The sequence below is a fragment of the Astatotilapia calliptera genome, chromosome 10 (genome assembly GCF_900246225.1).
Source record: "Astatotilapia calliptera chromosome 10, fAstCal1.2, whole genome shotgun sequence".
NCBI classification, from domain to species: Eukaryota; Metazoa; Chordata; class Actinopteri; order Cichliformes; family Cichlidae; genus Astatotilapia; species Astatotilapia calliptera.
This window is the reverse complement of record NC_039311.1, coordinates 19,528,788-19,556,128: the sequence shown is the minus strand read 5'-3', so window position 1 is coordinate 19,556,128 and position 27,341 is coordinate 19,528,788. Positions and strand designations below refer to the sequence as shown.

General features: G+C 42.7%; 1 protein-coding gene and 1 long non-coding RNA gene across 7 annotated transcripts in view; one reads left to right on the top strand and one right to left on the bottom strand.

Moving 5' to 3' along the window:
• LOC113030084 (transcription factor COE1-like) overlaps positions 1-27,341 on the top strand; it is a 90,644-nt gene that overhangs the window by 13,402 nt on the left and 49,901 nt on the right. The gene's annotated exons all lie outside the window — the stretch shown is intronic.
• LOC113030086 (uncharacterized) lies at positions 336-25,578 on the bottom strand. The gene is made up of 3 exons (XR_003273547.1): positions 25,081-25,578; positions 19,895-20,022; positions 336-1,875 (listed from the first exon to the last, which is right to left on the bottom strand). It is a non-coding gene; the product is annotated as an uncharacterized LOC113030086 (long non-coding RNA).

The following is a 27,341-nucleotide window of genomic DNA, read 5'->3' as shown; positions in this document are numbered from 1 at the left end:
ACAGGTTTTATCTGCATGTACATGCGCACTCTAGTAACGTAATCATCGATCTTTGCAGAGGGGACACAAATACACATCAGCTGCTCTGTTACATCCCAAAGGCGCACTTTCAGACTTGAGTGCTCAGATGAATGTGTGTTTCCTCTACGTCACGCGAAACACAAAGCAGCTCACTAGCAGGAGTCGTCTGTTGTTTTCCTGCCGCTCGTCTCTGTCTGTCTGTCGCTCTCTTTCTTCCCTTCTGTCTGTCACAGGAGAGGACTGAAGTTATCCCTCCCTTATCATCCACCCCACCCCTCTTTCTGTCTCTCCTGCAGCAGCACAGAAAAGTGGGTCATGAGCGAAGAAGAACAAAAAAAAAGTGACAGAGAAAAACTGAAATAAGATCCAACCTCATTTTAATCTGATTTCTCCTTGGCAGTTGTTTTAACCCTGTGCGAGCAGTTCTGTCGGTCTGTCTGCATGTGTTTGAGTAATTCATAGGAAGAGGAGTGAAATATTCTACTCCCTGTCACCACATTGTTACACAACTTAAATCACTGTACAAAATATCATATTCCTGCAGATTTGTACCAAGTGTTTCTTTTTTTTCTTACTTCACCATGACCAGATGTTTAAGTTTCAGTTTGTGAAAGATTTTTGGCAATTATAATATAAGCTGATCATCTGCAACATTAAAAGCACTGACAGATGAGGTAAATACCTCAGATCTTCTTGTTGCAGTGCAGTGGGTGCCGGCATTCATGTGGATATTACTTTCACAGCATCTAGACACTGTTGCAGTCCAAGCACACTCCCTGAGGCACTAGTACTCTTGCAAAGACTTCTCTGGAATGGCTCAAGAAACACGACAAAGAGTTCGGGGTTTTGACCCTGCCTCGGGATATCCAGATTTCCAGATTCCAGTCCAATCATACTGCATGTAAGATGTGCTAGACCAAGTGAGATATACGGAGGAAACACTCCACAACTTACAGGACCCAGACGATCCACTGACAGTGTTCCCATGCCCTACCCTAAGCATACCCCCATTGTGTGGCGTGAGGAACCACACAATTGAAACTGAGGTTTAAATATTGTGGCTTATGAGCGTCTGATGAACAGTAATCACACCATAGACTCTCAGCTTTGTATCTACAGACTGTCCTTCAGTGCTTCTTCACTAAAGGTTCATAAAGACAAACATCAGTGTGATCAGCGCCGCAAACAGAGGTCATAAAGGTTATTACAGGGATAATTTGGCATGAATGAGATTCTTTATTCTCGCCACTTTGGAGGGGATGTACAAGGTTTCGCTCTATACGGTGCAAAACTCCTCTTTCCTCTTTTTCTTTGTGTTTGGAGAAATCTTATTAAGTGCACAAACGTGTGCGTGTGTCATACGCTATACGTGCATTTGTGTGTTCGTGAAGGATATTATAAGTATTGCCACACCACCGCCCAATTCTCCTGTTTTGTCGGCTATCTCAAACGTCTCAGCTTACAGCCTTTTATATATTTGCCTAGAAAGTGTGTATGTAATCTGCGTGTGTGGATTCATGGCTAAGGCTTGGGTTTGGCCCCTAAAAGAATAGCTGATATATTAGACACAAACTGACAAAGTAATAGCTGCATAATCATAATACGTGTGTCACTGTTTGTTACATTGATGCTTGATGACTATTGAAGTGTGTGTGTGTGTGTGCGCGCACACACAGGGGGTGTACGTCTCATTTTCCACGGCAGGAGGAGAAAAGCGGAGTGAATTGTGGGAGATGTCAGGGAACTTGGTCAAGATGGAATGTCAAGGTTACCGTGGATACCGTGGGATACTTCCTGTTGCCCCCTCCACTTTGCAGTGGTTCACAGCCTCTTGGTGTAACATCTGGAGCTCTGCTGTTTGACGCAAACATGTGGAGAGAGAATGAGGCAAAGTCAAAATGACAGCTTAAAGTGTCATTGATTGTAAACAGAAGTAGAGCTCGAATTAACTCACCCACTCCAAAGAAATATTCAAAATGTAACTTTAATAGTTATTTTAAACAGTTACAATGAAAACATTAAGGGCTTAGCAGATATATCCCCCTGCATCTGTGGTTATACATACTCAAGTGTATGCTGCATTTAGTTATAATAGTTACAAAGGTACAATACGGATTGGTTGACAATTTGGCTTGAACTGAAAGGTAATGCCAATGTTTCGGGATGAAGAAGAAATGAAACAAAAAATGGCGTCTTCGCTACAAAGATGTCTGTGATAAATTCCTTCTTTTTAACGGCTCAACTAAAAGACCAAAAACAGCACAAACATAAACAAGAGTATCCCACATTCTTGTCTGTGATCTGTTTTTTTTACACTGCCCTCTGGTGATAGTATGAAGCTACAACATGCAGATGTGCACGTGCCAAGCTCCGCATTGGATTTATAGTTATGTGAAAATGTGGGATGATGGACGCTAATGCACTTAACTGACCGTCAGCAGATGTGAGCGCCTCTATAGAAGAAGACGTTTTGGCAGTTTGGTGGTCTGGGGCGTTTATTCACGGCTTGGGTTTGCAAAGTTGCATCTGAACAAACCACAAAACCTCTGTAACAATGTCCTTTGGACATATGAGACCAAATTGGAGATGTTTGGTTGTAATGCACAGCAGCCAAGCCTGACAGCTAAAGCTTTGCTGAAAATGGATCATGCAACAGGACAATGATCTCAAACAGAGCAGAAAATCTACAGTAGAATGGCTGAAAAAGAAAAGAATGAAGGTGTTGCAATGGTCAAGTCAAAGTCCAAACCTCAACCTGACTGAAATACTGTGGTGGGACCTTAAGCGAGCTGTGCAAAAACCTCAGTGAACTGAAGCAATGCTGTAAGGAAGAGTGGGCTGATTTTCCTCCACAATTAAGTCCTTCACAATGCAAAAGGCTGACAAAGTCATACAGACATACGACAATTTAGTTTTTCAAAGGAATACATAGAGTCCTGTAGAAACTTTCTTTTCCACGTGAATGTATGGACCACCAGTCCACATACTTTGCCAGGCACTTTAAGTAAGTGTGCTATTAAAACAGCTTGAAACCTTGCTCACTAGCGTTAGAAGCCTGTGATGAGCTAATCAGCATCATCAGAGTCAGTGCGATGTGTGTCTTGGCCCCTTTGCTTGACATCATGGGAAAACCAAAGGAAACTGCCCCGACACTGGAAAAAAATTGTGACGTTCCAGAAGCCTTGTTCATCCTCGTGAGCAATTTCCTGAAAGATACCATGTTCATCTGTACAAACAATAGTATGTAAGTATAAATACCATGGGATCGGGCAACAGTCGTAATACTTAGGAAGGAGATGCATTCTGTTTCCGTGAAACTAATGTGTGAACAGTGCAAACGAATCCCAGAACAACAGCAAAGGCTTTTGTGGAGATGCTGGAGGAAAGAAGAGTATCTGCACTCACATTAAAACGAGCCCCATATCAGCATAAAATTGGAAAGAAAGCTCTCAGAAAGAAAAGAAACCACTGCCCTAAGACCTGGATACTGTTGCATGGTATAAATGCTGCCCAACGCTTCTGCAGGGATGGTTTCAGCCAAGTGAAACTGATATTACATTATAGCATATACAGCGCACAGTAGAGAGAAAAGGCTCCAAAATGTTGCTACAGCCAAGTCTGCAGTGGGTTACTGGCAGATGAAGAGATATGCATAAGCACACTTATTTACATACCATTTAAACGTTACATCGACATGTGAACAGAGTTAAGGCTCACGCTCATTTAAACACATTACTCATGCTTTAACAAATTCAAACATTTGTCTGTGCGAACCATTAAAGAGAGTGACTGACAGCTCATTGCGTGTCTCTCAGTCCTTGTGCGCACATGTGTGTGACTGACAGCTAGCCCATCGTACCATGTACGTATGAGTGTATCTGTGAGTGTGTGTGGCCCAGTTAATCCTTGTTATAGCACACTGAGCATCCCACTGCCTCTCAGGGTTAATATAGGGTTAACGACATGCAACGCTATCCTATCATACGCCTGCTTGACTCCTAAAGAGCCACAACCACTCTTCTCCTCTGGGTGTGTGTGTCTATGTGTGTGTGACTGCCATTCAGTTTCTACTTGTAACTCTTACTGTCTTTTTTTTAATCACTCAGCATCCTCATCATCCCCTTTTCTCTTACTTTCCTCCATCACTTCCACTTCCCCCTTTCTCGCTTCCTCCTTTTCCTCCCTTTTTTCTGTGCCTCTGCTTCACCTCACCCTCTCTCTCCACACCCCTCTGCTTTGCTCCCTCTCCCAACCTCCTTTTTTCTTTCTTTGACTCTGTTTTCGTCTCCGTGGCCCTGAGGGGTTACCTACCTCACTGCTCAGCTTTGTGCCTGTTTAGACTGCTACAATTGGCTTAATAGGCTCAGACTGTGCGTGTGTGAGCAGTTTGAGGGGGTTATAGTCTCAGGTGGTGTGTGTTCAGGGCTTAGACGAGTGTCGCGGCGCGAGGAAGGCAGTTTGAGTGTGTGTTTTTCTGTGTGTAGGGGTGCTACAGATACCAGTGTGTGTGAATGTGTGTGTCCTCTCAAAGTCTAAAGGGGCCCACATAAGCCTCGGGGTTTAAGGGGTTCCCTGTGTGTGTGTGTGTGTGTGTGTGTGTGTGTGTGTGTGTGTGTGTGTGTGTGTGTGTGTGTGTGTGTGTAATCTATAGGGTTAAGAGGGGTCAGAGCTTGAGCAAGAGATGATGGGAAAGAGGAAGGGATGGAGGGATGACAGAAAGAGGAGGTGAAGATGATAAGATGGCATTTAGAGGGAGCAGAAGGAAGAAAGGAGGAGTAAGGGGGGGGGGAGGGGGGGGAGAGTGGGAGCTTGTCTAGGCAGACAGAAGAGAGAAAGGAGGAGGAGCAGAGCCAGGTTTGTTTCAGGGGGATAAGAGCCTCAGTCTGGGGAGTCCTGTCAATCAAAGAGCACAGGGTGGGTGAGGAGGGGGCGCTGTCAATCAGATAGAAGAGGAGAGAGGAGGAGGCGGAGGAGGAGGGAGGGCGGATGGAGGGGTGAGGTGAAGAAAGGCGACAGAAAGTGAGAGGGATCTTCTAAACGATCTCTTCATCTTTTCCGCCTTTGTCTTCCTCACTATTGCTCTCTCCCTCTCACTCTCACTTGTCCTAGTTACCAAAATATCTCTGCCAACCTGGTATGTCACTGTTCGCTCAACTGTCACTGTCTGACATGTAGCCTACACACACACACACACACACACACACACACACACACACATCTAAAATAGACTGTGAGAGAATATGCCTCCTCCTTTCTTGACCCGTCCTCATCGCTCTTTTCTGTCTTTGCCCTGGTTTCCTTCAGATCTTCATCCTCTCAAATTCTAATTTGCTTTGCTTGGCATCAGCATAATTAGGTACAGGTACAATAATGAACTGTACAATGTAAGAAAATTGCATTAACAGCACATTGGATTTCTTTTTCTTTTTTTTTAAATTGAAGAGGCAGCTGAAAATCACAGATGCTATTTTTAAGGCATAATCCAAAAATTAAAGGTTCCAATGTCAGCTATTGATTTTTTTTCCTGGAAAAACGCCAATGCTTGGTTGTATATATACTGAATAAGACACAAATGACTAAAGAAACTTTATATATAAGCCAACATGACAGTGCAGTGCAGTATCATGGTTTTACACTGTCGATGGTGAAGAAGACATTCAAAGTGGTGGTTTTTCACTTCTTCTAGTTCTTCTGTTTCTCTGAGATAAATCCCGAGAGTTGTTTTGGTCTGACAGAGTTAAATTTCTTTGATTTTACTTTCATCTTGTTCTAAGAATTTGCTGTTTTTTTGTATCTTTACGAAAGATGTAGTGTTGTCTCGTTTTTTGGGGGGGAGAAGTGGCATCATTTGCCTTTGGGTTGCCAGGTTTGTCTGCTTCCATCAGTTTCACTGGCTCGGTTATGGTTACTTAATTTGAATTTTCTTAATTTCCTATTTTTTTCTATTTTTATTGTCACTGCCATTAGAAATGGTCAGTTCAGTAAACACGCTTCCATGAAGTTAACCTTTTTGGTGCCATAAGTCCTGTGAGATGTTCTCTTTGTGACATTATTTACCGATACAGATTGCATCAACAAATATAGTCATTTTTAGGTGGTTATAAAGTTTATTGCACTTTTTTGGGAGGATAATGTAAATGAATTTAACCAGATAAACTTCTTCATCATTTATTCTCGGTGTTTCCGTGAGTGTGGAGGATGACATTGAGGTTCTTTGGCTGGTTTGTGAAGATGTCTCGCACTTCATAAACACACACTTATTTAATTATTTGAGGCTGATTCTTTCTTTTCAGCTCACGCTCTGCAGTATCACTTCCTGTGTTAAAGGTCATCGGTGCTGGGAATTATTCATACTATTGACATAATGCCACTGTTCACTTCTCTCTCTCTGTCTGTGTTTGTGTGTGTGTGTATTTAACAGTGTATAAGAGAGAGGGAGAAAGAGGCAGAGAGGACTATGTTTTATTCATTTCTCTCATTTAGCCTCTCAGTCTGCACCTGTCCCAGCATTTAGAAGCTCGGCATTCACATTACTTGCTGATTTAGTTTGACTGCTTGTTTTAATGGACACACACACACACACATGCATGCACACACACAGACACACACACACACATTTTCATTTCCTCTAACTGTCTAAACTAACGCAGAGGAGCTTGTTTAGGTTCAGAGATGGAGATATGTGTTGTTGTCTTTGTCTATCTACTTTTTCTTCTTCTTTTCATTTTCCCCCCGAACATTTTCCTTTGTATTGTCTGTAAATTGGAATAATTCTAATTCCAACTTACTTTTAAGAGCCAAGTTTCTCCATCAGGCTTGTGTGTGTGAATGGGTGGATGACTGGAAGTGTAAAGCGCTTTGGGGTCCTTAGGGACTAGTAAAGCACTATACAAATACAGGCCATTTACCATTTACCATTTCTGTATCATTTGAATCGGGCGTGGAGTATCAGGAAGAAAACTGCCAAAGGGCAAAACTGAAGAGAGTCCACACAGATGTGTAATATGTACCCCCCCACACACACATACACCTTTTTCCTTTTTCTTTTCTCCCCATTTCCTCCTTTTTCACCTCTCTCATCCTCCCCTTCCTGCTCCTGTCTCCCGGTACTCCCCACCCCCCACCCCAGTGCACATAACCACCCTTAGGCAGGGATCACGTTACCCTAAAAGCTACAAACACGACACGAGGGTCTCAAAGATTTTCCCATCTGTTCCTTTCAAAGCTGTTGTGATGCCTCGATTACTTTAGGTGTCTGCTTGTTGTCAAAAACTACAACTGTTTTCAGCAGCGGGTGAGTGGTGCACTGGATTTTTTTTTTTTTTTGTCCAGTAATAAATATTTGACTACTAAACTGCACAATGAAAAATGTGCCCACTGAAGATGTAAAAAACCAAGTGTTCAAATATTTCAATCTCTGACATAGTAAACGTATAAATATTTAAAGAGGAGTTTAATTGAATTTTTACCCAAATTCATGTTCAGCTCTGCAAAGGCGATGAGGGCATGGATTTAAGCTACTAAAAAAAATTTTTTTACGTAGGCACGTAAAAGACTTTTTAATCTGTAGAGTCGACACATTGTCTCAGAAATTAGTTCAAGCCTCACAGTGCACTGTATAGACGCCATAGTGTGTTATCACATCAGGTAAGGGGAAAAAATCCCGACGTGGAACAGAAGGCACGCCTTTTCATTTAGTTAACTGACAAATTAGCTGAATGACTAATTAACTTGGCTGATTGATCAACAAACTTACTGATTAATTAAGTCAGAGAGTGATTATGTAACCTACCAATGGACTGACTTCTGTGGCTCTCTGGCAGGCTAACAAAAGACTAGCTGTCGTGTGAGCGCGTGCATTGGTGTGGTATGTGGATAACCTCCAGGTGGGCGATGAGACTGTGGCTAAAGGCCTCTGGGCTCCTACACAGAGATCTCTCTTAGCATGCTCCTATTACTGGACAGCGATTAGTCTCTCTTCCACACACGCACACACACACACACACACACACACACACACACACACACACACACACACACACACACACACACACACACACACACATGGAATTGAGGTAAGCATACAGAGTGGCTCATTCATGATAGGTGGTTGGCGGTGGCGTGTGTGCATGTGTGTGTGAATATCTTAAGCTCTGTCATTAAAAAGCAAACACATTTAGTTTATCTGGAAACTCCCTGCAGATTACACACACATACATATATATACTTGTTAACTGACACACTGATGAGACGTGGAATTTTTTCCCCCCCTTTACCACAAAGTGAACTTGTGGTTGATGTGTTTTGGGAGGCTGAGCAGGAGTGTGTTTACCTACTGTATGAGAGTTTGTACAACTGTAAGAAGGAATTTGTAGAAGAGAAGAGAGGAGAGGAAAGGGGAGGAGAGTACGAATGTGCCAGCCATGCATCATTTCATTATTAATAGCCGTGTCGGAATAAAAACGCTAACCTTGTCTCATCTAACGGACGGCTGAGTCTGCAAGCTCTACACTCTCCTCTATTTGTGTGTGTGTGTGTGTTTTGAAGGGACACTGGTTTGCTGTTGTTTCCCTTTGTTTGGCTGTGCAGGGCGAGCTGGTGAAGTCATTGCAACCCATACAGGTATAAATATCTGTGTGTGCCTCTGTGTGTGTCTGTGTGTGTGTGTTGGGGCAGTGTTTCCCGTGTAAAGCAAACCAGGAAGAGAGCACCAGTGTCCTGCCGAGAGGGGCATTGTTATCTACCTCCTAACACACACACACACACACATGAACACACACACACATCACCCCTCCCAGTCTGAGCTGCCTGATCTGCGCACCGTCTGTGTCACCACAGTAACACATAGCACACGCCCAAACAACAACAAACACTATGTTTTGCGCTGCTATTGACAAGAAAAAAAAAAGAAAGAAAATTCCTTGACTCACATAATCACACATTTACTGTAATATTACATGCAAGTTCACGCAAGTGGGGATTATGAGATGGACCACCCTGCTTTGAGAGATGTTTCTGTTATTTTTGTTCCATTGTGGAGACAAAAAAAATAACGAAAACCCAAAACCACACACACACAAAACGAGGCAGGCGAATGCAGTCCTATGGAACTGCGGAGGTGTAATCTGTCAGACAGGAAGCTAGTGAGGTCAGAGGTCACCGAGCACTAATCGATTAGCCGTCAGTTAGTGCTGCGCTCATGAGGAGAGCGCAGCTGTGGCCAGCTCTTCTTCCACTGTGCCTGTGTGTGTGTGTGTGTGTTACAGTGAAGTGTTTAGGTTTTTTTAGCTTGTGTGCGCTTATTAGGGATGGCTCATGTGTATCTGAGTGCTGATGCTCATGGGTGTCCTCCGTGGCAGCACTGTGTGGGTGTGTGCATTTCTTGGACATATTGATCACAGAGAATTTCAGCTGATTTTTTATTTTTTCAGTCTGACCCTCTGAGGTTAAATGCTGCTCTCTCCCTCTCTCTCCCTCTGCGTCTGTATCTTTCTCGGAGCGAGAGAAAGAGAGATAGAAACACTTGAACTCGGGTCAGGCTGCGTAGGTGTTTGCAGGCTTGAGTCTCAAATCCGCCTCTATCATCCGGGTGTTTATTTAAAATGAAAGAAGTTTTCTTTTTTTTTTCTCTAAATCTGCATTTCTTCTCTGTGACCTGTGGGTCTGGCATAAACTTAACTGGTCTTATCATAGTATTTATAATGCTGGCTTTTATGAGAAACTGCCCCTAAAGCCGAAAGGTGGCAAAAACTTGGTTCCTTGCGTTAACAGACAGAAAAGCAACATTCAAACACCTTAGTCATATTAACTTCCACAAAATTATGTCCAAAACTATAATTCAGATAATGATGGCCACATGTAATGTTTTTATGATGGACCCATTTTTATTCTTGTTTCTATGTTAAGCATCACAGTCTTTTTATTGGCTAAAAATACCACCTGTTATGTGAGTTTTATGCTGCAAACGCCATATTTCTGTCATGACGCTGTGATACTTATACATAAAAAGGAGAAATTGTTTCTAATTTTTTGCCTGTAAAATTAAAATTGATCATTTAATTAATAACAAAAGCCTAGAGGGTATAAAATAATATGACTTTCCTTTGAGATAACAGAGAAATACATGGTAACATAGTAATTGAGAACTAGGAAGTAGGAAGTAATTACTAAGTTACTCAGTAGCACGTATTTACTCAGAAATAGGGATGTACTGGTAATTACAGCCTCTTTTTCCCTTTTATGTAAAGTGAGGCATCATAGTCATAGTTTTTTATGATTCATAAGTAACTACTATGTATGATGTTTCCCTCCTCTAGGCAGCAGAAAAACAGCACCTTATCATGGAGTGATGAGTAATTAATGAGCAATTACAGTTTTAATCGCAAACGACACAAGAAGAAGAAGAAAGTGTTGAGTTAAATCGGTTTGTTTAATTATGAATGCATAATTACCTGGTGATAACTCACTAATATGACATCTCCTGTGTGGTTCTTTAGTAAATAAACATCAACTATGTAGTCGTGGATAAGTAGATGTTAGAAGAGCACTGGTGAATGTCTCACTGTCTTCCATGTTAGTTCTGATGCCTTCGTCACGTGTCTTTATGGAAACAAGATCCTCCTGGAAGCACTTTCAGCTGGCAACATGTGATATTTCTCGGCAGGGAGCAGTCACCACTAATTCTTACCCACAAACCTCACTGCTGACAGTTCTTGCTGAACGTATTTTTTTTTTACAGACGTTTACCATAAAAACTGAAAACCCGAGTGATGTCATCTCATTAGAAATATAGTGTCCTGTGCTACAGTCACACTAGGGAGACCACGGCACAACCAAAATTACTGCGACCGTGTGCGATGAACTTGAGCTCTTGTTGCTTTTGAAATGGTTGCTTAAAAGATGGGCACCAGTTGTTGCCTTCAAAATAATAAAATAAATCAATTTTGTGCAATCAGTTTACAACAAATTGGTGAAAATCACAAATCTGTTGCCGTCTACACATGCAGAAATTAACACTAATTACTTACATTCAGAATCCAGCCAGAACCTCACAGATGTGAAACAGAAAATCAGAAGTTCTTCCACAAATATTGTCAAGGTGCAGCTGCAGAACGGTGACATAGGGGCTCAGCAACCTTGCTTCAATACTGGGATATGACCAGAAACCAAGCAGGTGGCAACTGGCTGAGTCGAGTCCCCTACTGCAGGAGACGCGTCGCAGTTGCACTCATCAGCACAGACTGACTCAGATTTCACACCTTTGCCAGTCTGTCTGAGAGTGACTGGAGTCAGTCTGAGTTGGACCTTAGTCGTATGGAGAGGTTGCCTCCCATGAGGCGACCTGTGCAATCGAAAGCAGTTGCCGCAACTACTTGCAACTGGTTCTGAGTGTGAAAAAATTCAGCGTGTAACCTGCAATTTTTCCCAGCTACTTGGAGGTTACAGTCGTATTTGTTCTCTAGTCATTTGCTAATGATGCAACATGATGCATCAAAAGATTAAAGGACGAGAATTTGTTAGACTGAACTTCAATGACAATCTAATGAAAAGAACTCCCATGATGCTCATTTCCTCAAAAGTCAGAGTTCGGAGTGACGTCATTGCTGAGATGAGAATGTTCCAGTGGTAAAGTAGAAAACGTAAGGCAAAAGAGGATTTGTTTGGAGCCATTCAAACAACACTAGCAAGACAGGACAATGCTTGTGATTTCAAAGCACAGCTGTGGCATGTTCATGGTCAGTGCGCTGTGCATGGCTTATTTTGCGAGTCATAAATAGACAATAGTGGCTGCAAAGATTCACAGTTTTACTACTATTTACATGCACTGCTGCCATGTTGGATTGTGAAGCCGGGGATACTCCAGTTGAAAACTCCGATTGGAATCTGAGAAATTCCGACTTCTGACTTCAAATGGAACACACTGATAGATAGCCTAACTGTTTACCTGATAGTTTAGTTGACTCACAGGAGTGTCTGTCCTAACTTTTTACATTAAGTATTGTCTAAATGTGGTCCATAGTCTTCATTCAGTGCTGAATGAGTCTGTATTTCCCATATCCGTGTCCCTGTGTCTAATTATGAGACCCCTGCAGTCGGCGGGTCTCATGGGAGGCTGGTAGGTGAGAGTGTGAGAAAGAGGCATCAGGGGATTAGTTTTTAGAAGGTTTAGAAGGTGACCAGCTCATTATAAGACTACATGTTATAATGATTTGTGGTATGTGGTGTCTGTGTATGTGGGGGGTTATAATGATGCTCAGAGCGGGAGCAGCAGTATTTGTAGTGTTTCTCCAGGGAGTCGAGCTCATGACCTTTCACCCTTCAGCTACACCTAAACCCTAAGATTCCCCTGCTTTGAGTTTCCTCTAACCTTCCCCCATACGGAAAAACACAAATTCTCTCTCATGACTTGGAAGCAGATTCAGAGCAATTGCAGGTTCTCAGCAGCTGAAAGTCAGATTTATCCCCATCAACGACTATATGTGTGTGTGTGCGGTGTCTGTGCCTGCGTGCGTGCGTGTGTGGCGGCTGTTAAGCAGTAACAGATAGCCTGAGCGCACTGCGTGGCGATGCTGTCATTACCGTTGTGCTTCTCCACTGATGTGTCACGGCTGATGTCACACGCTCAATTGGCCCCGCCGACAGCCGCCATCACTCAGACTGTTTACTACACTTTTACTACAGTTATCACTCACTCGCTGTCGCCACCGCCGCTGTGAGGACCAGACGCCCCGCACCGCTGCTGAAACCACGCGCTGAGATAACAACAGAGGCACACAAGCCTTCACACATACATACACACACACGCATTGGTTACTGCATGGGCTCTTTGTCTTGCCCATCAACACACGGAAACACTCATTTAGGCAGGAGTGTGTGTGTGTGTGTGTGTGTGTGTGTGTGTGTGTGTGTGTGTGTGTGTGTGTGTGTGTGTGTGTGTGTGTGTGTGTGTGTGTGTGTGTGCGTGTGTTGGCAGGAGGTAGAGGAAGAGAGGGAAGGTGAGGGAGGTGCCTAAAACAAAACATCTGTGCTTAGATTCTGTGTTGCATTGTTTTTAATTTTGTGATTACTTTGTTTTGTTTGTGTTTGTTTATATAATATATTGTTTTTTCAAGCATGTGTGTATGTGAGTGTGTATCTGGAAAAGTGTGTATTCAGAAAGGTTTACGATGTGTTTTATTGGTGTGTATGTGTGTCTGCGAATCTAGGTTATGCTTCTTATTTCCACATGATTAACTAACTCGCATCCCCGGGACTGTTCCCTCCACCTCGGCCCGTGCCTACCCATAAGGCCGTGTGTCAGTGGGGAACGCTTGATTTATGCTGGTTGAATATGTAACGAGAGGTTGTAAATTCAGCAGCCGGGGCCACATGCATCACTATTCTGCACCGTCGTAATTTAGATGCCACCTTCATATCTGAGATGCTAATTGGTTAAATTACTGGGTTAGTTCTGGAGATTTATACCCGGCTAACGAGAGGGGTGCGAGGAGAGAGAAATGGGGGGATGCAGAGAAGGAATAACTGAGGGTTGAGGAAGGGGAGTCATGCTGAAAAAGCGGGAGAGGGCTGAAAAATGCGAAGGCTTGAGTTCAGCGGGAGGAGAGGAGAAGTGCAAAGTGCACAGACAGTAAGAGAAATAACTCAACTACAGCCGAGGTTTAGACTAAAGGAGGGCACCAGAGCCTGAAAACAGCACACAGATTTAATTATTCCAAAGAGACGCTTTGTTACATTTAGATACAGGAAAAGTTAGTTTGAGTGTTTTATTGTCTCTTTCAGGGGTTTTTTTTCCTCTGCAGCAGCATTAAATATTTTGACTTGACTTGTAGGAATAATTCAAGTATTAACAATTGTTCTGCTCTAAGCAAGTGTCTCCATTCATCGCCTTTATTGCTTATCTGTACCCTGTATGCTTATTGTTACAGGGTCACCGTTTAGGCCTCAGTCACTGGAGAAAAAGGTGTATTTGCCAATTGGTTGGTGAGTTGTTGCTGGAAGTTTCTGGCAGTTGACAGGTGACATTGGTTGTAAAGAGGGCACTGGCACAAAAAACCTCCTTGCATTGCTTTGGTTGGGAGGTTATCACAGTCACTTCTAGTTTGCATGGAAGATGCAGATTTGTAAGCAAACCGTCCCTGACTAATTACCAAATGGCAGTGACACTTGGAAAATGTGTGACTTAAACCAGAAAAGTAGAACTATTGCCTCAGAATAACAGTTGTGCCTCACTGCGGCAACACATTTCAAATAGCACAACTTTATAGTTTACAATCACACTACTGCTTAGAAACTAGTTGGTGAGTGTTTGCAAACAAGCCAGCATCTTCCATGCAAACTACAGGAGCCAATATTCAAGAGACCAAAGCAACTGCAAAGAAGTTTAGGTGGAGAACCGAATACTTCTTTGTGACTGATCAGCAACTGGTTGGGGAATATATATATATATTAGTCCAGTGAAGGGTGGATGGCAGGGGGTTTGCCAAGTTGTCTCTAGGCCTGCGTGACTGGAGCCTTAGCTTGACTGAGAGGTGGGATACACTGGGCTGGTTGCCAGTCTTTCGCAGTGAAACAGAAAGACCACTGAAACCGACATGACACATACAACCAATTTAGAATAATGAATTAACCTAACAGGCAAGTCTTTGGACTGTGGGAGGAAACCGGAGCACCCAAGGAAAATCCAAGCAGACGCAGGAAAACATGCAAACTAAACAGTAAAGCTCCAGCCAGCGAGCATGTTCACAGCCCGAGGCACCGGTGCTAACCACTGCATTACCGTACTGCCCATAAGAGAACCACTTATTCACATTTATCAATAGACAACAAGCAGACTTCCCACTGATTTTTTTTATTTTTATTAAGCAAGATGTATTCAGTTTATTGATAAAATAAAGTTCCAGTTTGGATACACCACCTACTCTTGAAATGACCAACACATCTCCCAAACACACAGTGTTAGTGGTGGTGTATCTTACTAATTTCAGTGTTTCTGAAACAGTGTTTCCAGTCTTAAAAGAGTGAAACAGTATGAAAACGGTAGAATGCTGGGAGAACACTCTGAACATTTGACCAGGAGAAAGTTAAATAAAGTTAAAGTTTCCCTTTCATTTTGTAAACTCTGTTTAGTTTCAGTTCATTTTATTATTTGGCTAGCTTTCAGCACTTTGTTAGGGTTAGTGAAAAGTTATGATTTGTCTCATTTGTTGCTCTATTTTGTTGGTTTCTTAGCACAGAATTTCCAACCTAATAGTGACATAAAGATATATATGCCACACATTATATATGCACGTATTCACACAGCCACTAGGGGCTGCAATAGCTGGCACATAGTGTAGGTGAGGTCATTTTCTTGAACTAGTGCATTCTGACAACCGGTCAACCTAAACACCAACATATTATCAACTTTAGTTAGCGTGAAGTTTCATATGACTGTAGTTCACAATACTCATGACTTAGCTTGGTGTGCACCAACACCTGATGGTGATATCTGGCTTTTAGCTGCTAAATTCTTTACCGTGTTCGAAAACTACTTGGAAACCCTGCTAGTCTGCTAATCTAGTCGTTGTTTAGTTCCAGACAATGGCACTAAATGGTGACATTTCAGAAAGTACCTGAAATGTATGGCTGAAAAGTATGGTACATGTGTTGCTTGCTGATGTGAGAAAAAATGCTTGCATGCTTTGTTTTTTCAGAGGGGGGAGGAGGAAACGGCGTACAGTTTAGCTTTCTATTCACAGAGACATGAAAGAAACAACAAAGGAGTAATCTACTGCTCTGACATTGTTGCAGAAGACGAATGGAGTTGGCATCAGACATCAGTTAGTAATGTTTAGGCAGTCCTTTTGTCTGCTGCAGGGTGGATGATAATTATTGACGCAAATTAGCTTATGTACACCAACTCACACACTCACGTATACACTTGAGCGACAAAATATATCTTCTCTCTGCCTCCCTGTGTACTCCTTCTCCACCTCTCTCTCTCTCTACCATCTGTCTACACTCAGTGCCAGCTGGTAATTAGTCCTTGTAAAGTCAGTGTAGTGAGGAGTCCCTGTGTTTGGATACTGCTGTCTAGTCAAACACTGGGGAGAGGGGGGTAAGGGTGTGGGTGTGTGTGTGGGGAGGGTGCTAACAGCCTGTGTTTTATCTGTCAAGTTTGTTGCTGTTATGCAACACTCTCCAGGGTTAAGGTTAAATCTCCGGAGATTCAGCCAGAGTGTTGTGACTTTATTTACTAGTTAAATCAGTCTGTTTGCCTCGGCGAACAAGCAGCCGCACATAAATGGCGAGGAGTTTAATTTCTTTGTTTTATTTTATGCTAATTCTCATCTTTGAACATCTTGCGTTTTGTGCTGTAGCTGTTTATTTATGTGCGGCGTGTATTCTGCTCAAATGTGTTACTGACGTCATTAAACACACGGGCTTTGTGTGGTTTTAGGGCCACTTAAAGCATAAATAAAAGGCCTGTGCAACTGAGTAAATGCTTGGCATCAAGTTGAGAAAAAAAACCCCTGAAATTTTCACAGATTTCTCAAGTTTTTATCTAAAGGTTTCTTTTAATGGAAATTGAACATTACATAATATAAATTTCAGCCGCTGGGTGATTACAGGAGCTAAATCAGATCAACAAAGCTCCATGCAGTCACCTTCTTCCCTCCAAAGTGCCGCTTATTTTGACATTATGGCTCAGAAAGATTACTCTGTGTCATCATCTCTTCATTACGCCAATTTAGTCTGTTTACAAACAGTTTGTTTTTAAGCAGCTTTCTTCAGATTACAAATAGGTGAAAAGTCTTTAATTAGTCTCACAGGAAAACTCTGAAGCTTGTGCCCTGACCTTTATTTTCACAATTTTTGGCATTACTGTCTTTATTTGCACTTTTAATGTAGATGATAATATAACAATGCTTGTTCCTAATGTGCATATTTTAATCATTAATTTGATTTTACAGAAAAACTTATATAATGCATATATGCATGCATGTTTACTGCAGCTGACAAGTGGTTGATCTCACTGTCATCTCCAGATTTTTGGTTTTACTAGAGTAAGCAGACTGAGATCTTGTTTAAAGCTGGCTGGTGTAGTTCTCTCATCATTTGTCACAGTCACTACCTTCAGTCAATGGTTTTCCCCCTACTGGTTCATGAGTGGTTGCTGGCTGTGGAATTTGCATTGAAGATGCCAACATGTCTGCAAACACTCCATGCAAACCACCAGCAATCTTGTAGGATCCAAAGCAACCACAAGGAGCTTTTTGGTGCAGCGCCATATATCTCCTAGCAACCAGTTTCACAGCAACCACTCCCCAACTGGTTGGGGAATACACTTTGTCGCTAGCAAACTGAGGTTTCCAAGGTGTGCCTGGGTTATTACCCTACTGTGCTCCAACACGCATTTGCTCCCACATTAGTAAAATCTTGTGATAATTCCACAATAAATAGGTGGAACTTGTTGGTAAAACATACCACACCTACCACACACTTATTCCTACCAGGACTACAAATAACATTTATTAATAGTGTTGTCGGCTTATAAGAAGAGCACAAACTCGCACACACACAAAGAAAAAGCCCCCTAAGCAGTGCTGGGCCGAGAACAAAGAGTTTGTATTTACTGTAGGCTCAGGTGACAATACATGACAAACTGAAATAGACTGGGTGTTGGTTTGTGCTGTGTGTGCGTGCGTGTGTGTTTTGCTCTTCCATATATTTGGGCTCCAGTGCGTATGTGTGGTAACACCCTGGGCAGCCTGCCCTGCAGATGAGATTTCCAGCTGAACAGGAAGTGGATTGCTGCCACTTCCTGTGCAGAACATTCAGGACATGAATACTGTTTCACACACAGACACAAAAACACATCTGCGGAGCGCAAACGCCTCGCGCGGTCATTCTTACCGAGATGACTGATCACACCCAAAGCTTTTATGTCTGTGTATGTGTAAATGTGACATGACATTTCCTGAATTCTAAGACACACAGACAATAGGAGGTGATGATTCAGACCAATGTTTGCATCTTTTCACTGTCTGACCTTTTGCCTTTAAGCCCCTCTCTCCATTGTGTTCAGTCTGCTCTCTACATCTCCTTCTGTTTGTGGTATAAGCAGTTTGTGTCCACTGGTATTGACTCAACAACTTGATAAACATTAAATTTCTGATCGTAGCTAAACAGACAGTCAGTCCCACTGGCAGGGTGACACAGTACAGTACAGAAAGACAGACAGACAGGCGGGCTAACAGGGTGTGTGAGTTACTGTTGTTGCCTTTTATAATTATTTCAGGAAGCTTCGACAATCGTCTGTCAGTAACAAGAGGCGGTATCAATCTCCGTCTGACAATAGCAGGAAAGACAAACACACACACACACACAGGTCTGCATTCTACCACATTCCACCCTGTGTATGTGTGTGTTAATGTGTGTGTGAGCAAATACAGTATAGGCCAGGATACCAGCGTATTTACCGTTTGCCCACACCGATGACGGCACTCACTTCTGTATACGCAGTTTCTCAAGCACTTAAGTGAAAAAAAGCGCCTCTGAATGTCAAAGAGCAAAGGCTCTCCCTCTCTGAGATCAAATTAAACTTTAATGATGCCCACAGAGAAGCTTGATTACACTTCAACACTGCAGTAAACAATGATGGAACAAACCACCAAAAAGAAACCAAATGTACACTAGGATAGTGCATCTGTATGATGGACTGGGAGCAGATGGCATTAGGCATTGTTAGGCTATGAAAAATGTAAACATCAGTGTTGAGGTTGTAATGTATTTGACACAAAGTATGACACTATTCAACCATCAAGCATGTATATAATCAAAATAACCTGTCCCACAACCACCTCTGAGCCAGTTGCTAACAAAACTCATCATTCCCACAGCTTTTTATGAAAAACATTAGTCATATGTTGTTAAAGCTAACAATGTGGCTCTGTGAAACAATCGGTGTAGCATTTCGAATCCTGCAGAGTTGAATCATCAGCTGCCAAATCAGGACAGTTGTAAATGAAACAGATAGACTGACCTGCTTCAATCCACACAAAACCTTAAGAACAAAATAAAATACATTTGAATGAGAAAGAAAAATAAGATTAAACCAGTACGAGAGGAAATCATCAGTATTCATTTCTAATTTGTAAAAATGCAGGGGGGTACCTCCACAGAAATCTGGGTGTTATTATTAAATTAAAAAAAAAACTGTTCATGTCAGCACTACCTTAAATTCATTCATCTCAGAGAGATTAAATGTACACAATCTGCAGATTTGATCTCCTCCCTTTCGTTTCTCTCCCACCAGAGCCAAGCTCCTGCACTTAGACAATAAAGTGCAAATGTGTTTTTTAGGAACTGCTTAACAGCGATCCCATGCTGTGTTTATGACTCCTCTTGCCCAGGAGGAAAAAAGTTGAGCCAACCCAGCAAGGAGGCAAAAACACAATCCAGGAAGCAGCTGAACTCACACGAAAAGTAAAGGAGGAGCAGTTCTCTGCTTCCTTATCGCCCTGCTAATAGTTACATTCTTTACATGCAATCTGTTTGTATGTGATAAATCGGCAAAAATTGCAAATCCTTTGCTGCCTGTATATACACATAAATTCACATCAAACAGAAATCCACATTATCTACATACATTCAGAGGCCAGTTAGTCCTTCATAGATTTGCAACAGAAATTCCTGCACAAAAAGTGACATAGGTGGTGCAGGATAGCAATTTTACCACAAACTGACATACAGTATGTGTTTGGACAACCGGTTAGCAATCAGCTGAGTCGAGTCCCCAGACAAGTTGCACTAATCTGTGCAAACTGACTCAGATTGCTCCACGTTCGCAATCTGTCTGCATTTATAAATTAGAAAGAGATTATTTGCAAACCTTCATCCATCTGTCTCAGAATGACTGCAGTCACTTCAAGTCGGACAGCAACTGCACCTGTGTGTTGTCGGTACCACATGCTCAACCTCTGGGCCCAGTTGATTGTTGCAGTCCCTTGCAACTGATCACTTAATGCAAAAAAAAAAAAGTAATCAGAATCAGAAAGGGTTTTATTGCCAAATGTTGAGCAGGTTTACAACATTAGGAAATTGCTGCGGTGCTTCAGTGCAAACATACTGTCATAAATTACGCTTAAATAGACATGAAAATAAAAATAAGAATAAGAATTAAAAGTGCTAAGTAGATAGATATATACATGAGTGCAGGTGGTGATCAGTGCCAAACATGGAATGATGCAGTGAACACAGCGTAGGGTCATGTGTTAGTGGTGGGAACAGGCGACCACCAATTTTTCCTATCTGGAAGGATGTTGCCGTCCCGTTCTTTGCTCTAGACTGACTGAGCCATATCCTCCTGAGACCCAGCCTGTTCATGTATGTCCTATGCAATGGACATTTGTTTCTGATATATATATTTTGATTTGATATCTCATGTGTTTGGTCAGCCACTTTTAGCTCCAAAGAGGCAGGAAATCACAAAACCAGCAACAGTGAAATAATATTTTTTTCCTCAGTTCTCAGGAGGATAAGAGGACAAGCAGGTCCAATCCATGCCAGTAAAATGTCACCTGTTTAACCTGTTTTATCATGCACCAAAGACTTGTCAAGACAGTCTCAAATCATAGAAGAACCTGGTAGCTCGACACCGCACTAAAGTCTAAAGCTGAACTGTTTTAAACATTACAGAGGTCTTTACTTGCCAGGTTCAGGTGGCCAGTTGTGCACAAACGAGTGTCCAGTGAAGCCACAGTGAGGGAGTTGATGTCACATCCTGCCTCCAGTATCCACTCACTAGATGGACACTCAGCTCAAATGGAGCGAGAACACATCTGAAGTGGACCATAACCTGCAGAGTTCATGTTTGCAAACAGCTCGGGGTTTGTATAGTTTTATTTCTTTAATTTGTATATATCTGCCTCCATGTATGTGTATGGGAGCTTGTAGGCGCTCAGTGAAGGTATTCATCTCATCTCAACAGGGAGTTCAGCATCCTCAGCTTCTCCTAAACACAGGAGGGAGGATAGATACATCTGCTTTGGTCTAGTACGACAGTTCCAAGCCTCTCATCCTCCCTCTCCTCTCCCACCACCTCCCTCACATTAATTCAGAGAGGTACTAAATATTTCTTTTAGTAGTAAAAGCTATTTCTCCCCATGGCCGCTGCAATCACCAGCGCTTTCACTCTCTTCACACACACCTCACCCCTGCACACATGGGAAGTGCTGTTTTCTTTTTTTTATGTACTAGCTAGAATTATAAATGTTCAGCTGTGTTTATGGCTTATTAGGCAGTTACAGGAAAGAGGGAAGCATGTGTTTTATTGGCTTAATTGGGAAAGAACAGCTTCCTTGCTGCATTAGCACTATTTTCCTCTCATCAACGGCCTTGGCTGGTGAGGCAGCGCTCTGTGCAGTCAAAGGGGCCCTCGCCGTGCCACTCTTTCTGCTGAGGACGACGAAAGGGCTCCCGCGTGTGCGCGTGCATTTGTGTGTGTGCGAGTGTGAAGGGGAAGGTGTGAGTCTGAGCTGAGTGTGCGCAGGCATTGTGATGCCAAACAACAGCATAAAATCTTCTCTGTCATGTGAATGTGAGCTAAATGTGTTTATGTTTTTGCTTCTTTTTTTTTAAGTCTAAGAGTATAAGTGTGCGCACATTCATGCACGCGTGTGTGTTTGCAAGTAGGCATGCGTCCTGGTACTTGACTGTGAAGCTGCTCCTTTCATTAGTCGAGAGGAGAGACGATCCCGGATACTCCTTTGAGCCTGACAACGGAGAGCGATCTTGTAATGTGTTTTATCTCCTTCTCCATCCCTCCTTCCCTTCTTCTACCACTTCACCCCTCCCCAATTCCCTTTAATTCTCCTCCCCTCCACACACACCCTCTCACCTCCCTCCCTCTCCGTCGTGTGTTGCGCTCCGTTGCTCTCCCAGCATCTGAGGTGGAGACTAAACAGCCGAGTTATTTATTGTGATGTTTTCGTGGCCGCCTGGTTTAAATAACAGTTTGGTCTCTCTGCAATCCTCCTTCTCATCTCTCTGCCTTTATCCTCTCTCTTTTTTTTAGCTGCCGCTCTCCTCCTCGCCCTCTCCTTCTTTTTCTCCGCTCTCTCCACATGTACCCCTCCTTCCATCATTCTCCAGATAATGGTACATTGTTAACGGGCTGTCTATTGTTTGTGTTGTGCACTTGGCTAAGTGGAGGCTGAATAGTTTTTAGATGACAAACATGTAAGTTTGCTGCCAGCCATTCTGATCTGCTGGGCTGGAGCTAGTTATACACAAGAGCCGTCTGAAGCTCGCTTACCCTCAATCAGCGGGGATTTGCAGTGTGTCACAGCGAAACTTTAGTGCGTGTGTTGGTCTTTGTGTTTTGTGTGACACTGTTAAGACTACAAGTTTGAAATACAGACTTGGCCCCCGCTGATTGGCGTTTAAAAGCGATAGCGTTGTTTAGAGTCTCGATTTGCAGATGGGTATAACTCATCGCTCTCATCTCCGGGGACAAAGAGCCGAGACAAGAGCCCAGTTTCATTCAGTTCAGCCCCCTCGTAAAAGATGACACAATTACATTAGTCACAGCAAGCAGGTTACCAACTCTTATTTACACTCTCACTGGTCATCTGCAAGTTTTTATGCAAGAAAGATTCCAAAAATCCTGTTGAGTTATAACTTTTCCATCAGTTTGGATCAGGTTCAAATCCAGGCTGGAGCCTTTCTGCATGTTCTCCTATGCTGTCTCCCTGGGTACACCAGCTTCCTTGCAAGACATGCTTGAGGTCTGGCTAATTGGTGATTCTAAATTGGCTGTAGGTGTGAGTGTCTATGTATGACAGACTGGCGACCTGTCCAGGGTCATCTCTTGCCCTTTGGCAGCTCAGGCTCTGGCACCCCCACTCCCACAATGCTGATTTGGATAAGCAAGAGCAAGAGGACAGATGGATGCATAGTTCATGAGCTCGAAATAATCAGCCTAGTAAATTCATCAAATTGTGGTTACTTGCTTGTAATTTGTATAATTAACCATTAGTAAGTATATGCTATCATCTTCTTTCATCTGCTCTCTTATATACAAGGGCTAACCACAGCAGATGGATCCACTTACTTGATTTGGTGCAGATTTTTATACCGTTTGAGGTTCATGACACCTCTCCTGAACCATTGACCTTTCTCATGTTAGGTAAATGTGTTAACCACTACAGTAGAAGCTATCCTAATTATTGTTTGAATTGTGTTTTCAGGCCTTCTATCCATACTGACACTACACAGAGTGTGGAAGGTGCAGTCAGTCTTTATTTTTGTCCTTTTGTTTTCATGAAGGCTATCAATCAGGTCTTTACGCCATTTTATTATGTTTGAAGCCGACCGTAGAGGAATAGTGCATGGAAACCTTTGTTGAAATTCACCCGTGGGAAGTCTAAAATTGAGCAAATTATTAGGTTTAGCTCTGAAAATTAGTTTTATGGAAACATATTTCACATGTTCTATAAAAGAGGGGAATTCTTATCGCAATCGTTAACTGGTGTATTCACTTTATAGCATCATTCCCGGCTGTCCAGGGTAAATCTTATGCATCATTCACGTCACATTCAATTCTTCACTGTCACACACTAACGCTTGATGATCAAATATAAATTCATACAAAAATGTGACACAATTCCAACAAAGGGACACCGCACTTGCCATTTACACACGCACACAGTATGCAATAAAGTGACCCACCACAAACCTCCAGCCTCCGTCTCTTTATGCCTGTAGATCTAACATAGCTGAGTAAATGTGTGTGTGCACACGCACACGCACAATAACACACACATACACAGCATTTATAGCAGCAGCTCCACCATGGATGTGATGGAGGGTGTGAAGCTGCATTTTAATGGATGATTATGTTTTATGTTTTCTCGACAATGACCTGAACTGGCAGACCGGTATTATTCCCCTCCCATCCTATCCCAGCCCTCACACACACACACACACACACACACACACACACACACATTTCTGCCTCTCTGTAATATCCATTTTGCCCCTCACCCCAACCGTTGTGCTTCACCCAGGGCTGTGTTGGAGTGACATGAGGTGCTCTCCTCTCTCTTTGGGCCAGAGAGGAGCGTGACTTAACATCCAGCCTTTATAGTAAAGGACATTCTCCTCTCGATTACCTACTGATGGAAAGGTCAACCAGCATGAATAGAAAGGTTGGGACCACTCATAATGTAAAACGCATGCTCTTCTCTTCTCTTCTCTTCTTTTCTCTTCTCTTCTCCTACATGTCCTGTCAGCACTCTCGACTCCTTACCGCCGTTAATCTGACACACAGAATAAGTGTGATAGACCGACAGACTGACAGGACTCTGTCAAAGTCATATTCTTTGAGAATGAAGGCAAAGGAAGAGGAAGAGACAGAGATACCATTTCTCTATCAGTGCTGAGTGGCAGAGCAGGACAAAGAAGAAATTATTTTGAATTCTGAGAACCATTAGCATGACTATAGATGCATTAAAATGCTAGATAACAGGAGCATGGAGAGGAGGTGGGTATGGATAAGGTGGGGAAAGTGGTAGGAGGAGCTTGAGTGTATTGTAGTAACTTGACTCCATCCTTGGATGCTTACTCAGTTTATTCCACTTTTTTTAAACTATAGAGTTGATATAGCGATTTGATTTTGCAGGAGAAACCTAATTGTTCAGATTGCATTTAGTTCTGCCTACAGACAGTTCATAAGTGACATTTCTGGAGGTTGGGGGCTTACAGCATCTAAGAAAAGCTAACAGGAGGCAGCTGATATGAAATAATATCTAATCACATTGACAAAAGCATGTTATGCTACCATAAGTACAGTGTTGGGTGCAACATGTTACAAAGTAATGGCAATCTTCGCATAGACAGATGTATAGCAAGCATCTACACAGACAACATGCTAACACAAAGCTAGCCAAGTGTCCAGCCCAGCAGCCAGACCCTGATATTCAACAGGTAACAAAGGCAATGAGGAGCAGTCAGGCCTGTAGGTGCAGTGTAAAAAACTTTAAGTTAAAGGTTTTTTTGTGTTGCAGCGTGAAATACCTCCAAAATTGCTGTCTCTCTGCTGTTAGCTTCCTCCATGGTACATTAGCTCTGTTGCTAGCTGCTGCTGTTCCGTGTTGAAGTAAACACAGAACAACATAGAACTGGGGTCATTGTCTAATCCAGCGTTTTGGGCCAGATATGTGATCGAAATTCCAAAAAGGTTCATGGTTTGAATCCCCCAGAAGACCAGGAGCTTTCTCTGTGGTTTGAATGTTCTCCCTATGTCTAAAGACTTACATGCTAGGCTAACTGGTAATTCAGTATTGCCTGTCGGTATAAATGTGAGTTTGAATAGCTGCCCCTCTCTCTGTGTTAGCCTGGCAACCTGCAGGGTGTAGCCCACATCATGCTCTATGACATCTGTGATAGGCTCCAGCCCCCTCTAGTGACCCTGAACGGGGTAAGAGGTCCAGAAATTGGATAGGTGTGTGGAAACCATCAGATCCTAAATCCACGTAACAACCATCTTCTTGTTTACGCAGCTCTAATCTTTACCAGCGCCTGAAAATATTTGCAAGTTTAGCTCCTCTGCCTGGCTTTCTCCACCAGCTAGTTGCTATCTTTAGCCATCTGCTGTTTAGTGCTGGGAAGAGCTCACAGTGGGTTTATATTTAGATGTTGTTTATGATTGCACTGGCTAAAGAGGACTGTAAATGAAACAATGAGCTTAAAAAAAGGCTGAATACCATTGTTCAGAGTTATATTTTTCTGCTGATTTGCTGAGACCAATGAACATGTGACCTTCTGATTTGGTGCTAATATAAAATACCAGTTGGTGTAACAAAGTTTCTTGAGTGGAAAAAAAGAGCATCCACCTTTCTGCCAAAACAGCTGGTGCAGCAGAGTGAAGGTAGAAAGCCTCTGTGTACTTTCATTACATTACATGTGTGTGTGTCTTTGCGGACAGATTCTTTCTCCTGCATCTGCTGTTAGCCTCTGCTGTTGTCTGTGTCATAGCTGTGAGCTTTAATCTAATGAAGTGTGTGTGTTTGTGCACGCGTGTGTCTTTCTCTGTGTGTGCAAATCAATAGTGATATATAATTCACTGCATCCCAGCCCCACCACTCTTTATACCCACACATACTGACTATTTAATATTGCATGAGGACACACACGTACTGAGCTGGGTGCAGGGGGAGGGAATATATGTGCGATATGCGTGTGTGCAGCCCCTTAGGATAGTAAAAGAGGGTCTTTTACAGCCCTCTAACCTCCTCTCCTTATGCGATCACAGGGCAGTTTTACCTCTTTTCTCACTTTTCCTTCTTTCTTAGGATTTTCCTCATTTTCTTTCTCTGTCTTTCCTTCTCTCTTTCTACTTCACTTTTCCTCTCGTATCTTTATTCATCCCCCCTTGTTCTCTCCCTCTCTTGCTCTCCTCCTGTATTGTTTTGAACCTTACCCTTGGGGTCTTCACGTTCACTCCTTTTCTGTGTGAATAAATAAGAATTCATCTCCACATTTAAATAGCTCCGGGGGGTTTGCAGGACACACACTCGCATGCATAGTGCACACATTTCTCAGTCGTGTTTATAAATCATTAGAGTCCGGGGTCACCGGGGGTCACGCCTCTCTCTCTGGCCACCACGCTCCATCCTGATTGGTTGTTGACACTGCGGGCCACTCACTATGCCTGTTAGCTTAGCTGCGCTTTTTACCCTCACCTTGCCTCCAGTGTGTGTTTGTGTATGCTGAATTATTTAACAGTTACTGCCTCTGTGTATGTATTTCCATATACGTATTTGTGTGTACGTATGTGGGTGTGTGTGTGCAGGGAAAACTCAAAGGCTCAGATGCCCCCCGTCCTCCTCATCTTTTTTGTTAGCTTGGAGTTTCGTCAGATTTAAACTAATTTTATTCCCACTCAGTCTCGTAGACACACACACACACACACACACACACACACACACACACACACACACACACACACATGAATCTTTACACAAACACGCATACACACAAACACACACACACTTTCTCCTCATCTTTGGAGCCTCTGCATTCATATTTCATCGCCTTATGACTCCCTATGAGTTGCTTCAGTGTGTTTTATTGCAACATGAAAGAGCCGCTCCATAAACATGTTAATGGCTTTGATCACATAATGAGCTGAACAAATAGGAAACAACAGTGAGATTAAACAGAGAAGGATAAAAAACCTGTATGCACACAGCCTGTACAATCTTGGTTTGTCTGACTGAGAGATAATTAGTAGTTTACACTCTGTCATTCTTTTACACTGCAAGGCTCGGCATAAC